We start from the raw sequence: 16,484 nt of genomic DNA on the forward strand, positions 1-16,484 counted from the left end.
AAAACACATTCCATGTAGAAGAGGCCTTTGAGAAAATCTAACACCCCGTCTTGATAAAATTTCTTGAGAGACTAGAGATACAGGGGACATAACTCACCATATTAAAGGTGTTTTATAGCAAGCCCACACTCAGCATCAACCTAAATGGAGAGAAACTCAAAACATGTTTCCACTAAAATCAGGAACAAGACAAGTTGTCCACTCTCTCTATACTTATTCAATATACTACAGGAAGTCTTCTCTAGAGTAATAAGAAAACAGAAAGAGTTCAGGTGGATTTGAATAGGAAGGGAAAAAGGCAAAGTACCTTAAATTTCACATGATATTACTGCATATACAAGTGACCCAAAAAATGTCACCAGGAAAGTATTAGCTAATCAATACTTTCAGTAAAATAGCAGGATATAAAGCATATACACAATAATCTGTATAGCTCCTATATACAAATGACAAACAATGAATGAACAAAAAAATTAAGGAAACAATAGAGTTCACAATAGCTTCAAAAAATAATTGTAGGTTTTTGTTTTTTTTTTCCCCCTTTAACTACGTTGGCTCTTTTATTCTTTGGGGTCCTGCTACTCAGCTCTCCCCTAAAAAAATACATGGAGGTTCATTCTTTCTTATGAATGCCTGGCTTTAGCTTGGCTTATTTCTAGCAAGCTTTTCTAACTTAAATTATCTCATCTAACTTTTGCCTTTGGCTTTTATCTTTCTTTATTCTATATACCTTCCTTTACTTGTTACTCCATGGCTTGTTGTGTAGCTGGGTGGCTGGCCCCTGATGTCTTCTCCTTTTTTTTTGTTCCTTGATCCTTTTTTCCCCAGATTTCTCTTTTATACTCTTTGTCTGTCAGCCCCACCTATTCTTTCTCCTGCCTAGTTATTGATCATTCAGCTTTTTATTAGGCCAAACAAGTGTTTTAGACATGCAAAGCAACACAGCTTTACAGAATTAAACAAATGCAACACGAAAGAACACACACATCTTTACATCATTAAACAAATATTCCACAGCACAAACAAATGTTAAAACATATTAAATTAGTGTTCCACAACAAATAATATCGTGGCATAACACTAATCAGACAAGTGAAAGAAGATACTGAATAAAGAAATTGAAGAAGACAGATCTTACATGCTCATGGACTGGTAGGATTGGTAACCAGGGAAATGTAAATCAAAAACTACTTTGAGATACTGTGAGCATTCAGAATGACCAAATTCAATAAAACAAGTGACAAAACATGCTGGTGGGAATGTGTGGAAAGGGGAACACTCATCTATCGACTGTGGGAATGCAAACTCTTACAGTCACTGTGGAAATCAGTGTGGCTGCTCCTTAGGAACCTGATAATATTTCTACCTCAAGATCCAACTTTCCCACTCTTGGGCATATACCCAAAAGACTGTATATCCTACTACAGAGACACTTGCTCAATCACGTCCATTGATTTTTCATAACAGCCATAGTCACATTGATAACATCCAGCAATTAGAAACAACCCAGATGTCTGGCAATAGATGCTGCTTACTGTATAGGTGCAGCCAAGCCCAGGTGGTGCTGGAGCGCTCATTCTGGTGATGAGCATGTGGGATAACTGGGGGACTGACCAGCCCAGAAACCACCCAGTCCTAGAACCAGGGCTCTGAGCTGGCTCATCCCAGCATCCACTTACTTCATGTAGGATCTGCTGGAGCATGTGAAGACCAGTTCTGTAGAACCAAAGCCGCAGGACCTCCATGACACAAGACAATAAAAGGACATTCAAGAGGAGTTCCAGTGAGGGCTCAAGAGGCCTTGAACCAGACGAATGACTCATTGCGATGAGCACTTACAATTAAAGATGTATGGACTAAGGGGTTTACTGTGTGACTCACTGTGTCACGCTACAGCTTCCACAACGAGACTTTTTTCTTTTAAAGTTTATTTTGTTTTATCTTGGGGGTGGGGAGGTTGCAAGGGCAGAGGGCAAATGTGAAGGGATGAGTGGGTTTGTGATGCAGGATGTGAAATCCACAAAGAATCAATGAAAAGTTAAATTAGAAAAAAAAAACCATGACATTGTTAAATTTGCAGGCAAATGGATGGAACTAGAAAAAAAATTATCCTGAGTGAGGTAACTCAGACACAGAAAGACAAAAGTGGTCTGCACTTGCTCATAAGTAGATATTAGCTGTAAATGAAAAGCTCACCATGCTATAATCCACAGACCTAGAGAAGCTAAGGAACAAGGAGGGCTCCAGGGAAATGCTAGGATCTCCCTGGGACATAGAATAAATTTCATGGTGGACTGGGGAGGGTGCGGATGAGAATATGAAGGATCAGGTGGAGGAATGGAGGGGAGGAGTACTGGAAGAGATGGCTGGGAAAGGGGGGAATTTCTGGGTGAAGTAGAGAGTACATCCCATGTTGTCTTTCTGGGTCTGGGTTGCCTCACGCAGGGTGATTTTTTTTTCTAGTTCCATACATTTGCCTGCAAATTTCATGATGTCATTGCTTCTAATAGCTGAGTAATACTCCATTGTGTAAATGTACATTTTCTTTTTCCATTCTCTGGTTGAGAAGCATCTAGGTTGTTTCCAGTTTCTGACTATTATGAATAAAGCTGCTATGAGCATAGTTGAACAAGTGCCCTTGTGGTAGGATGTGTTCTTTGGTATATGCCCAGGTGTGGTATAGCTGAGTTTTGAGGTAGATTGATTCTCAGTTTTCTGAGAAATTGCCATATTGATTTCAAGAGTGACTATACAAGTTTGCATTCCCACCAGCAATGGAGAAGTGTTCCCTTGCTTCTCATCCTTTCCAACATGAGCTGTCACTTGTGGTTTTGATCTTAGCCATTTTGGCAGGTGAGATGGGGGATATTATTTATACCACTCCCAGGAGCACAATTATGATTATGAGTCCTAACATGTGAGGGAGTTGCCCAGCTGAGTTTGCAGGACCATTAAGATGTGACATGAGGATTCAAGCCATCTTTTTCAGCTTTGGAGACAGAGATAGATGCTATGCCCCCAAACTGTGGTAAGGTCCCAGAAGCTAGAAGTAAAAAGGACCGGACTCTTCCCTACAGCCCCCAGATGGGAGGCAGCCCTTGATTTCAGCCCTGTGAAATCCAGTCTGGACTTCCGACCTACAGCAGAGGAAGATGGCAAATGTGTACAACAGACAGCTGTCATTCATTGTGGGAGCAAAGTGAATCTATGCTAAGTGACGATGGCATGATTTTATCTGAAGAGCATAAAAGGTAGATTTTATGAAAATTTTAATAAATATAAACAAAAATTTAAACACTTTTTAAATCTTTTTTCTAATACTATATTTGTCAGATATTTATTATCAGTCATAATTAATGTAAACATCAATTTATAGAAATAAATGTGAATATTGAACATGAAATCATTTATATAAATCTGAGCTTTTAATTTTTGATAGTCAATAAGTTTTTTATATTTTCATGATAATAAAAGTATGCATACTTCTCATAGCCTGTGCCCTCCTGACTGCCAATATTTCAAACGTATTACAGGTAAATTTACATACATGCATATTTAAGGCTGTTGTGGAACACTTGCTATTGCAAACTGGATTTAAACAACTGTGGGTTTTGTTTTGTTTTGTTTGTCAAAAATGGATTTGATTCCGAAGTTCCTCCAAACAACAAAAGAACGTTACAGAAGTGACGCCTGGCGCTCCTGGGAAGCCACACTTCATTATGCAAGCCTCTACTGCATCCGTCTTATCTGAGAGGCAGGGCCTGACAAGTTAATTAAAGTGTCTTTGCTCTCACCTCAGTGCTTCTGCCAGTCCAACCCTCTTCACTCCCTAGAGCAGTGTCTGCCTCTCCTTCACGCAGCCGCACAACTCACAGCCTTCACGGAATTCAGAGGCACTTGACTGTTCTCTTCGAGTCGCAGGACAAGAGACCTGGGGGCAGTTTTGGACAGCGTGAATCCTGCAAGGAGAGGCTTATGGTGGTGAGACACTGGTGCCGGTGCTGAGCACTGGATCCCAGCGCCCTGCACCTCCTTGAAAGCGATTATTTGTTGTGTCTCTTGTATGCCAGTCCCTCTAATGAAAAGGGGCCTTTTACCTCAGTTATAGATCTTTTCAAGATATTTAAGACCCCATCAAATCTCGCAGGCAATGAAGAGTTGCTATTTCCTGGTGTCTATACCAAATGAATGTCAGAATCCTTTGGAGCTGAGTTACAAAGGGTTTGCGTGTGGTTACTTACCTCAGTGCCAGCTCCACAAAGGGTGAGAGGAAACACTTAAGACTTCCAGTCCTTTCTAGCAGGAAGCCAGTGAGACTCGCTTTTCTCATGTTCCTTTTTACTGTGTGACCAGGGATTATGGCATGCTTTTGTTACTATGTTGATACTAAATTTTTATGGTTGAATCCCCCACCCCTATGTGTTCTATAATCTGATTCTTTCTCTTCTCCAGCGGTTCTCCTTCACTCACCTCCCCTCTCCTTCTCTGTACCCCAGGCATTTACATCCCTGCTGCGTGACACACATTTCCCTCAAACACAGTTGTGCCCTAGCCAACTTCACGTCTTGTCTCATGGATAAAACTTCTTGGAATTTTCTTACTTTTTGTTTTGCATTCATTCTCATTGAGTTGCAAAGTATGAATGCCTCAGGAAGATCCTTGAGATCAAAAAGTTTTCATTATAAGGTTTGTTCCTAGTGATAGAACTAAAGTGAATACAGTAAATTTTCTTGGGGGATGGTGTGGTGGTTCAAAAAGAATTGGCTCCCAAAGGCACTATTAGGGCCTTTGTTGACATGGGTGTGGAAGAAGTGTGTCACTGTGGTGGTAGGGTTTGAGGTCTCTTTGCTCAATCTTCAGCTGGTGTGGCACTCAGTCTACTTCATGTTGCCTGTGTAACCTTCTTTAGCGCCATGTCTGCCATGCACCCTGCCATGATGATAATGTACTGAACTTCTGGAACTGTAAGCTGTCACCTCAATTAAATGTCTTCTTTTATAAGAACTGCAATGGTCATGGCGTCTCTTCACAGCAATAAAAACCCTTACTAAGAAGACAAAGCCTTATCCATAGTAAAGAGATCTATGGTCCAAGAAATTTTTAATGTAAATGGTCAACTGAATCTTGTATAGCCATGACTCTTGTTTCTGGAAGAACAGTTGGAATATTACCAGTCACTTCTTGACAGTTCACAAGTGTCGAAGCTAATTCCATGGTTTTTGGAACTCTTGTCTGGCCACTGCAGGCACTGCACACATGTAGTGCTCAGACATTCATACAGATAAAACATCCATACATATAATAAAATGAAGTAAAATAACATATTTTTGACAAAGCACATAAAGTTGAATGGATAGAGAAGTGGGTAAATCTGTTAAGAGTTGTGGGAGGAAGGCAAATGTGATTGAAACACATATGAAACTCTCAGAGAACTAGTAAAAGTAAAGCCAATTTGAGTTTGAAAAAGGTTGTATGTAAATTTCAGAAGTTGTATGTAAATTTCGTAAGATAAGTTGTGTGTAAATTTCATAAGATAAGTTGTATAAGAAGGTGTATGTAAATTTTATAAGATAGGTTGTATGAAAATTTCAGATAAGTGACAAAATTTTTATGTAGTATAAGTATCCCACATATTGCATAGGATACACATTGATTAATTTTTTGTTGATGTTCATCTAAAATACAAATTTTATTGGGCCTCTCATCCTTTTTTTCTTTTTTCCTGTTCCAGACAGGGTTTCTCTGTGTATCCTTGGTTGTCTTCGAACTCACAGAGGTCTGCTTGCCTCCTGAGAGCTGGGATTAAAGGTGTGCACCACCACTCCCTGGAGGACCTCTCATCTTTATTGTGGAACCCTTCATTTCAATTCTTCTTCCTAGCAGAAATGCCGAGTAGATGAACTAGGATCCCAGGGAACTGCGACCACGTGAGTTAGTATCTAATTCTGACTTAAACAAACAGCACCTTGGTGTGCTTTTTCAAGTGCTGCGCTCTCTCAAATCTTACACTCAATATCATCTTATGCCCTTCATATTCTTTGTCTGTATGTCTGTCTTCAGTTCATACGTCTTTGAAAATGCTATCTCTTGGCCATGCGCATGTAACTGGATCCAAACGAGCTCTGCCTTAATTACCACCTGTTTCTTTCGCACAAGTGTTTTCTTCTCTATAATCGTATTTCTATAGAGAGTGGACCGTCATGGGGCAACTGGGATGGGATATGTGCAGCCTTGGTAATGATGTGTGCCTTAGTTACTTCTCTATTGCTGCGATAAAGCACCGAGACCAAGCCAACTTATAGAAGGAAGAGTTTATTCGCGCTCACAGTTCCAGAAGGCTAAAGTTCACAATGGCAGGGATAGCACGGCAGCAGGCAGCAGACATGGAGTTGGAGGCTGAGAGTACACATCCTGAACCATAAGCAGAAAGCAGAGATAGCGAAAGGGGGATGGCAAGTGGCTTTTGAAAACTTGAAGCCCACCCTCAAGAACATACTTCCCAGAGCAAAGCCACAGCTCTTACACCTCGCCAAGCAGTGCCATGAACTAAGGCCAAGTGTTCAAATGCCCAGGATTATAGAGGCCATTTATCATTCAAACCACTACAGTGTGTATCTCTGCATATGAAGATTTCTTTTGTGCTCTTGGCTCTTATGTTTGCAGTCAAAACAGTGGAAATCATTCCACAGTCCAATTTCCTCTTTTTGTTTTATTTTATTTTGATCAGGCATGTTTTTTCATTAAGTTCTGCATGCCTTGCATTTATTAACTTCACTTTGTGTTGCTTTTGTTCATAGATCTTCCTTCACAGATCTTCTTGTCCAGGACATTGTGCTTAACGATGTACAGCCAGGAACTTCAGGCACACGTCATGCAAGTCCTATGGACAAAGACAGTTGACTACTCAGAATCCATCAGTATGTCTGTGCTCACTCATTCCACAGGTAGCACTCATGGCCTAGGGATGAAGAGGGCAGCTGACGTATCTAGTTCTTACAGAGGGGAGCGACCATAAACTAATAGACAAGCAAAGGAATAATTGACGGAGGGATCAGTGTGCCCTGGGGTGGGAAAGAGAGCGCATCTGAAACATGATGTCAGAGAAGAGTTGTGCAAATTGTGTGATTTGACAGAGACTTCATTGAGGAAACTAAAACATTGTGAGACCTAGAGGGATATGCATATAAGGCGCAGACTCAAGAAATTCAGGAAGGCGGGAAGAACTGAAGGGGAGCAATGAGGAGAGTAGAAAGGGATCAGTCAGGGCACCCCACATACTTCACAGGTGCTCACATTCCCAGTCCAGTTATATCGGCACATTCCCCCCACTCCTCAGGCTCCCCTCTCTTCCCCATGGGTATTGTCTTCACAGTGCTTTGCCAGTCTCATTAGGGCCCCATCACCATGACAAATCTCTCAGTTTGCTAGGGTGCAGACACCTCAAACTAGGGTGGTTATTTTATTTTGCTAGCTGTATGGGCATTTTGCTGGCATGCACATCTGTGTACCATGTGCATCTATTGCCCATGGAGGCAAGAAGAGAACATCAGATGCCCTAGGGCTGGAGTCAAATGTGGTTACTAGCTTGGTGCCAAAACGAGCGTCTTCTGGGAGGGTAGTGAGAACTTTTAACCACAGAGACATCTCCCCAGCCCCAGGTGTTTCTTTGTAATAAAGCTTTAATCCTCTATATTTTAAACTTACATAAAGTAACACCACACATGTTCTTTGTGAAAACTGTCACCGAATGCCACAAAAACATCCCGTGAATACCAAGGGCATGCTTGCTATAAGTGTTGTTGATTAATGGCGTGACTGAAAGGGAAGCTACAAAGGAAATGGGATACAACTATTCACTGACTGATGAGATGTGCACTCACGCTTGGGTTTCGTTTTCGGTACTATAATAGGCCTATTGCAAATAATTTGGATAAAAGAAAAATAATTACAAAAGAATAGTCTTACCATAGCATCAGACAGAAAGAAGAGAGGAAAAATACTGTCATATGAGTTTGGACTGAAATTCCGTGATTGTGAATGGCAATATACAAGGGAGCTCTTAAAGAGAATTTGTAATTGGGGATCTTCAAGCATCCAGAAGTGAGGGGGCTATGATACTTGATGGGGATGAATCCTGCAAAAGTCACTGTGGGTTATAAAGACAATTTCTTTAAGAGACACTGCAGCTAAACAAGATCTTTTTCCCCACGTAGCCAGGGGAGGGTGGTAAGTGTTTGGCATTGAAGATGTGTCTTCTGTTGAGGGGTACAAAAGAAAGTGAAAATAGCAAGAAATGTAGCAAGTTTTGCTGTCAGCCGTCTAGGGCATCTGCTGATCTTTCGAAGCCAAGTTCCAAGGGCAAAAATGAAGGGAAAAGAAGCCCCTCCCTTGACTGGAGTGCAAAGCCAGGTGTGAGTTCGTGATTGAGTACTGGTAAGGCATTTTCAGTTGTAAGCTTGCTTTTCTACTAGAGATTTTCTAATTTGCACAAAATATACCATAAAATAAGAACCCTTGGGGCTGGTGGGGGTTAACTCAATAAGTAAAGTGCTTGCCCTTTAATTCCAAGGATCTGAGTTTGATCCTTGGAGTCCATATAAATAAAGTTGAGCTCGGTAGCACCTTTGCAATCTCAGTGCTGGGGATGCAGACAGGTAGATTCCTGGCTCCAGGTCAGAAAAACACGGTTTTTTTTTGAATATTTATTTATTATGTATACAACATTCTGTCTCCATGTATGCCCACATGCCAGAGGAGGGCGCCAGACCTCTTTACAGATGGTTGTGAGCCACCATGTGGTTGCTGAGAATTGAACTCAGGACCTTTGGAAGAGCAGGCAATGCTCTTAACCGCTGAGCCATCTCTCCAGTCCCTGTTTGTTTGTTTTTAAAAGGTGAATGACACCTGAGAAACACCACCTGAGGCTGAAGTTGTCCTGTTGCTTCTGCACACAGGCACCTCAGTGTGTGTGCACCTATCTATGTGTGCACCCACACACAAACAAACAACCCTCCCCATTCATTCAGGTTCTCTTCAAACACAATGGCAGAACCAGAAAGACTTGATTTTCCATTCTAGGATGCACAGGGCAATGTCCTGAGGCTCTGTCTCCAGCCACATCCCGGTGAATGTGTAGGATCTGCGGAAACAGAGGCGAGGAAAGCAGTTAAAGTGCAGGTCCTCCAACTGTGACTCAGTGGTAATTAGAGGTTCACAGCCTCTGACCTCCACTTCAGACCCATAGGATCAACAACACAGAAAGTTTCATTTAGCCATTGTGATGATGCTGGTGATGAGGAACACTGAGTCAGATGAAGCTATTCTTGGCAAATGTTGGCCCAGCAAAATTGTAACTCCTTCATTCACTGTTGTGGGTGAGATGATTTCCATATAGCTTCTTGACAACACTTGACAACATTTTGAAGATGGGGGTCTCCCTGGTGGTTTGTGGGGACCCACAGAAGTGGGTCTACTCCATCTTGACTGGAGGTCAGAGAGCTTAAGCCTGCTCTTGCTCTTTCAAAGTTATTGACAAGAAGTCTGACTTAAGGAGTGGCTACAGGCAAGATATCCTGAACTAGGGTGTGGTTATCTGGTATTTTGGATGTTACTGGATATTACAACAGCCCACAGAGGTGGATTTACTCCACCTTGACCATAGGTCAGAGAATTCAAGCCTGTTCATGCTCATTCGAGGATATGATAGGAGGTTTGACCCAGGGAGTGGCTGCCTATGAAATGCTTGGTCTAAGGTGTGGTTGTTAGATGTCCTGTCTAAACAACAGAATACTAATGAAAGGATATAGTTGCTTGTATTTCAAGTATTAAATCAAGTAATTGTTCTGCTTGTTCTTTGTGTCATGTTAAAGCAGTCTTTTGCTTTCTTGCACCCTTTTTGAATTGGGGTATATGAGCATATGGAAAATGTAGGCATATTAAGTATTCAGTATTCATTGGATAGCCCCCCTCCCAGTTCTATCCTATGTCTCTGTATTTCTTTTGTATCTCTGTTCTTCCTACCTAGTTTTTCTGACATATAAACCCCATCAAGGCTGGACTGCAACAGTGATTAAAGAATGTATTCATGCTTTGTTCTCTTCTCAGCATAGACTATATGTTGCTTAATTTAAGAACAGGTATGTAGGGACGTTGCCTAGGTAACAGGACCAGAGACGAAGTCAAGGTAAATGCTTGGTTCCCATCTCTTATCTCTCAGGCACTGGCTGCAGTTCACTAGCCGAAGGAGGTGGAGATAAGTGGCTAGGACCCCTAAAACACTTAAAGGTAGATTCAGAGAGCATTCCCACAAATTATGTCCTTTTGATTAGTATTTCAATCATGGAACTTCTTGTTTTTTTAAAAAATTATTTTTATTGAGCTATATATTTTTCTCCATCTTCCCTCCCTTCCTCTACTCTCTCCCGAGGTCCCACACTTCCAATTTACTCAGGAGATCTTGTCTTTTTCTACTTCCCATGTATGTCTCTCTTAGGGTCCTCTTTGTTGTCTAGGTTATCTGGATTGTGAATTGTAGACTGGTTTTTCTTTGCTTTATGCCTAAAAGCCACTTATGAGTGAGTACTTGTGATATTTGTCTTTATTGTCTGGGTTACATCACCCAATAAGATGTTTTCTAGATCTATTCATTTGTCAGCAAATTTCAAGAAGGTGTTATTTTTTCCCGGTGTGTAGTGCTCCATTGTATAAATGTACCACATTTTCCTTATCCATTCTTTGGTCAAGGAGCATTTAGGTTGTTTCCAGGTTCTGGCTATGACAAATAATGCTGCTATGAACTTAGCTGAGCACATGTCCTTGTGGTGTGATTGAGCATTCTTTGAGCACATACCCAAAAGTGGTGTTGCTGGGTCTTGAGGAAGGTTGTTTCCTAATTTTATGAGAAATTGCCATACTAATATATGTTGCATTAGGAGCGGCAGGGCTGAGTCCCCGGCACCCGGCTGTCCGCATGGCTAGCTTATGCCCGAAATAATTACACGGAAACTGTATTCTTTCAAACACTGCCTGGCCCGGCTAGTTCCAGCTTCTTATTGGCTAGCTCTTACATATTGTTCTAACCCATTTCTAATATTCTATGTAGCCCACGAGCTGGCTTACCAGGGAGGATCTTAACCTGCGTCTGTCTGGAGCGGGAGAATCATGGCGACTCCTCCACTAAGCTTCTTTCTCCCAGCATTCTCTTCTGTCTACTCCGCCTACCTAATTTTCTGTCCTATGAGGGCTGAGGCAGTTTCTTTATTAATAAGAAATCACTCCCACATCAGATATCCAAAGTGGTTGTACCAGTTTTCACTCCCACCAGCAATGGAGGAATATTCCCTTTACCCCATATCCTCTCCAGCATAAGTTGTCATCAGTGTTTTGATCTTGGCCATTCTTACAGGTGTAAGATGGAATCTCAGAGTTGTTTTGATTTGCATTTCTCTGATGGCTAAGAATGTTGTGTGGGCATCTGCTCTTTTTTTTTCTTGGGTAAATCTCATAGAAATGGAAATACAGGGTAAATATTTTTGTTTAAAATTTGTCTTATGTGTTTGCTTTGTTTATTTTGCTTACTCTGGGTTTAATTAATTATCCTCTTATTTGTAATAGCACCACTTGATTAAAGTTTTTCTGCAGAAAAGAGCCACGGTCTAATTTTCTTTTTATCTTATTTGCTGTTTAACTTGTTAGACACTGGCAGTTGTTCAGATCCATTGCGACTGCTTTTGCAATATTGTCTCTATTTCTGGGCCTGGGAACTTGTCCTAGCTTATCTGAAATGGAAGGAAACTATGCTCTGTTCAGAGGCAGAGGACTAGAAGCAGGAAGTGTCAAGATCATCAGCTTATGAAGCAGGGTTAGCCTAGGGAGATACGCACAGGGGAGGTGAAAAGGCTTTTGAGTAATTGCCAAAGTGCGGTTGTTGAGGCCAGAACTCACTTCAAAGTTATCAAGGACTTTCCATGTTTTGGATTACAAACATGTCTTATCACTGTGGTTTCCTTAGAAACTCTAATAGATAAGATCTCTAGGGATTTCAGTATTTCTCATGAGAAGAAAACAGACATAGGCTTTTTCTCTTTGTATCTAATAGCTTGTTATGCTTGAGTGTTTGTATTAGAGTTCTTCCAAGTCAGGATGTGCAGAAACTGTTTCCTCTTCTAAAACCAAGCAAGCAAGCAAGCAAGCAAGCAAGCAAGCAAGCAAGCAAGCAACCAAGCAAGCAACCAAGCAAGCAACCAAGCAACCAAGCAACCAACCATCTATGTTACTTGCCTTCCAAAGTTTTCATGCAAAGTAGTTGATCTACTTCATCTTGAAAACATCCTTTATGTTCGGATTAGGATTCACTTGCTTAAAACCAACAGAACTTCATATTGATTCAAGTAAAAAGAAGTACATAGAGAATATATAAGCCCATGTTATTAAGTTCATGGGAACTGAACCAGGCAATGGAAAGCCCCTAGGGCAGTGGTTGTCAAACTTCCTAATGCTTTGACCCCTTAACATAGTTTCTCATACTGGGGTGACATTCAATTGTAGAATTATTTTCACTGCTATCTCGTAACTGTAATTTTGCTGCTGCTATGAATCGCAATGTGAATATCTGTTATCCAGATGGTCTTATGTGACCTATGTGAAAGAACTGTTTGATCCCCAAAGGGGTTGTGACTCACAGGTTGAGATCCATTACCCTAGGGGTTCAGACTTCTGTTGTTGACTATAGCCCACTCTGATTCTCTCCATGGGATTTCTGTCTCACTATCTTTAATTCCTCTTAATTTTGTCTCTATTGTACAGTCCAGTATTTTCTTTCAACCCCGTCACTCTCCCATTGTCCTTCATTGTCCTCTGAAGAGGCTCAACCTGTTGACATATTGTTAGTTTTGACACCAGCAGTGGTCTCAGCTCTGCATGGCCTTTCAGCTTTCTCTGACACCATCTACACATAAAAAATAGTCTTCAAGAAAGAGAGAATCCACTTAATAATAGACAGATCATTATATTAAAAAACCCAGGAGATGCTGTCTATTTTTTCCTCCAATACCACAGCCTGCATGGGAATGGTCATGTCGTTTTAATGTGGCCACCCTCACCTTCCCTTTCAAGTAGGGAACATGTGGGAAAGTTAAAGAGAAGTTAGGCATGGGCAAGTGAGTGACAGACCACCATAAATGGACTTCTGTTTACTAGATCAGGCAGATAGACTGGAAGTAGCAAAGGAAGAGCGGAATTTCAGTCATTTGGAAAAGACAGCTTTCCTTCAAGTCTAATGGAAATAGTCAAGACTGCCAAAGGCCTGCTAGCTTATTTCATTTAAAGCAGCTACATTTAATAATTTTGGGACTCGATGTGAGAATCAAAAGAGATGAGCCAATTTAAAGGATAGCGAGTCAAGAACCACTGTGACATTTAAAAATGTGCCTGAATTTGCCTAGCTGAAGAGTCACTACTATCTTTCAGCCCGATGTTTTAAAAACCTAACTGAAGTCATGGACTTGAAGCCTGTATTTTGACTGGCTTAATATGCCGTAATATTCAGATTTAATGAAAATCAGCCAACAACTTTGACTTACTTTGTCTTTAACTCATCAGGGTATAAATGGGTGTCTAGGTAATTTTTAATCTATATGTAAATTAGCTGTGTCTATAGCAGCTGTAGTACGAATTTGAGGATGTGCAGGAAAGATTGGATACAAGCAATATTTGAAAATCATGTCAACAAGGAAGAGGCTGTGCATGTGAGACACGGCTTTCAGTGAATTCGGGTGTAGTTTATATTAAGATACCTTTGATGAAATTATTGTCATTGAAAATCATCTGGGGCCAATAATTCATAAAGCAAAATGTGGACCAGAGAATGAAAAATAAGATTTTACTGCAGATTGTTAAGCTGTGTTAAAGGTCACACAGTTTTCCACTGGAACGCTTCCGTTTGGCATGTTTTATGTCAAAGTTGATAATTTTTTTTATTGGATTCATTTTCTACCCTGGTAGTAAAGCAATTTAAAGTGATTAAAACTCTTGTTTGTTACACAAAAAAAAATGATGTGCTTTATGTGCTATTTAAATCTAGCTTCATAAGTAAATAAGTTGTGTTATATTTTATTTATGGCTATAGTTCAGCTACTAAAGTGTCAAGAAAATCCTACTTTTAAATTTTTAATTAGAAAGGTAGCCACGAGCCCGCGTGCGTGCGTGCGTGCGTGCGTGTGTGTGTGTGTGTGTGTGTATGAGCTTTTAAGTTTTCCAGTCACTTGTAGCAGGAGGAAAAGCTCTGGAGGATATTAATAGAAACCACAGGCTTCAGATTTCATGATGAAGTTCCGTGTTAGTCTTCCATTGCAGCTTTCCGTCCTTTGGGCCAGGAGGGGAATCATGGAAAGGTGGAGCATGAGCTAGATTTGTATTTTCCTTTATCTGAGAGCCCAATCAAAAGAAAAGTGGAAGCTGAACTTGCAGAGTGGCTGCTCACGGCTGAAGCAAATTCTAAGTAGAGCCTAGGACAGACCACCCTGATAATTTAAATCATACAAGTTGATTTAACTCAGTATGCTGTGAGTTTATTTCCAGAGGGAACTCAGTCCATTTGCCAACGATTTGGACTGTTGCTGTTAGAACTGATCTACAAAACAAGTCACCATTCTTAAGATCAGTTTTAGGTGCCTATGGGAATAAAGGAGTTCTATGCTTACCTTTGACTGTCTAGAGAAATATCTAGACAGATATATCTAGCAGCCTGGTCCTTTAAATAGCAATTCAAAAATTTAAAATATTTTGACTTTATTTCGACTTGTATGCTCCCCATGGGATTTAACTGCAGAGCTGGCTGGTTCTCACTAGGAAGAAAGTCTCATGCAATTGCATTCACGCTGGGAAAGCATTTTATTGCATAAGAAAACGAATGTGCGAGAACCAGTGAGCTGTGTCTGCATAGGTTATAATTTGCTGACACTGATGTCAGAGCAGGGTCAAGATCTGTGACAACAGTTGGCAATTGCTCTATTGGACAATTCTGTGGCAGTAGAACATCATGTCATGCACATTCTTCTACCACATTACACATATGTAAATTCCGTTTTTACACATACACATGTAATATTAGTCATGTTAAAGACTACATAATGCCCCTCACAGCAAAATAAGAAAATAAGAGTTAATTTTAGCAGTGAATCTACCCTCATTGTTTTCTGATTTGTTTTAACAATAAGACACACGTATTTTCTGTTACCTTGTGCATTATTTTGAAGTACTCAGTCTTTCACAGTGAGAACATTTTTGTGTGAACCGAGCTGATTTTCTGTCTTCTGAACAGGCAGGCCCTTTTGCAGGTTTTCGCTCACACTAGTAACTCTTTGGACATTTTGGACAGCCATGTTCTCTTACAGATTGTCTGTGCACCGGGTCTCTCAAGAAACCACGGTGCTGGCACCGGGAAGGACTTGGCCCTCATGAGCTTTGTCTACAGTGGTATGTTGCTTGTTATATTTCACTTGGCAAAGGAGACTTTGCAGATGTAGTCAAGGACAAGGCCTTAGGAGAGGAGAGTGACCGGATTATCTGCGTGGGTAGAGTCCAATTGCAAGAGCACTGAGAATCACAGATGTTTCTGAGTAACTTGGAAGAGGCAGAAATGAGAAAGACAGATGAGGATCTATCATGAGAGAGGCTCCTTGGTTACTAGGGAGGACCACAGGGAAAGCAGGAGAAAGAATGCATGCAGCTGGGAGCAAATACCTACCCCCACTTTATAATAGCAAAGGATCAGGGATCTTAGCTCTATAATTCCATGAAATTAAGTTCCCCCAACAACCCAGATGAACTTACAAGCCAATTTTTCTGTAGGAACACTAGAAAGCAGCACACCTGCTCAGCACGTGGTCTGACGTGGGAGCGCCTAAGTGGAGTGTGTATTCCAGCACACCTGGGCTGGGGACATTAGGAACTGTAGGTGGCTTTAAGGCACTAAATTTGATAAAGCAGTGACAGGAAGCTAATGCAGCATCCACCTTTGAGAGGTCCCTCCACATAGATCTGGAGTCTCCACTGAACTTATACCTCACCTTTAAATCCTCCTGACTCTAAGCCCATCTTAGGGCATCCTATCCTACCATATAACTCACAATTATTCCCATTAATAGCCTATAACTTCTACGATACCTCTACAATATCAATTGCCTCTTATAGCACTCTTTAATTTCTATGATGTGCCCAACATAAATCTAACAAGGCTGGAAGGATAGTTGGGGAACTCATTTATCTGACCCAAATATCTTATCTTTGGAAAATGACTAAATAATATTACAATCTATTTTAAAAATATGCTAACCATCTCCTTTCCACTCTCATACTTTCTGCTGGCAATTTCTTCCCCCCTAAGCAATTGATTTTGGGGGAGTCTCAACTTTAGAATGGGAAAGCTTGAATTTGTCATAAGAACCCATAATGCTGAGCTACCTCAGGGCTGTCATTAGCAAACT

The sequence above is a fragment of the Alexandromys fortis genome, unplaced genomic scaffold (assembly GCF_014885135.2).
Source record: "Alexandromys fortis isolate MF-2015 unplaced genomic scaffold, M_Fortis_MF-2015_v1.1 scaffold_2_26212498_36691700, whole genome shotgun sequence".
In the NCBI taxonomy this organism is placed as follows: Eukaryota; Metazoa; Chordata; class Mammalia; order Rodentia; family Cricetidae; genus Alexandromys; species Alexandromys fortis.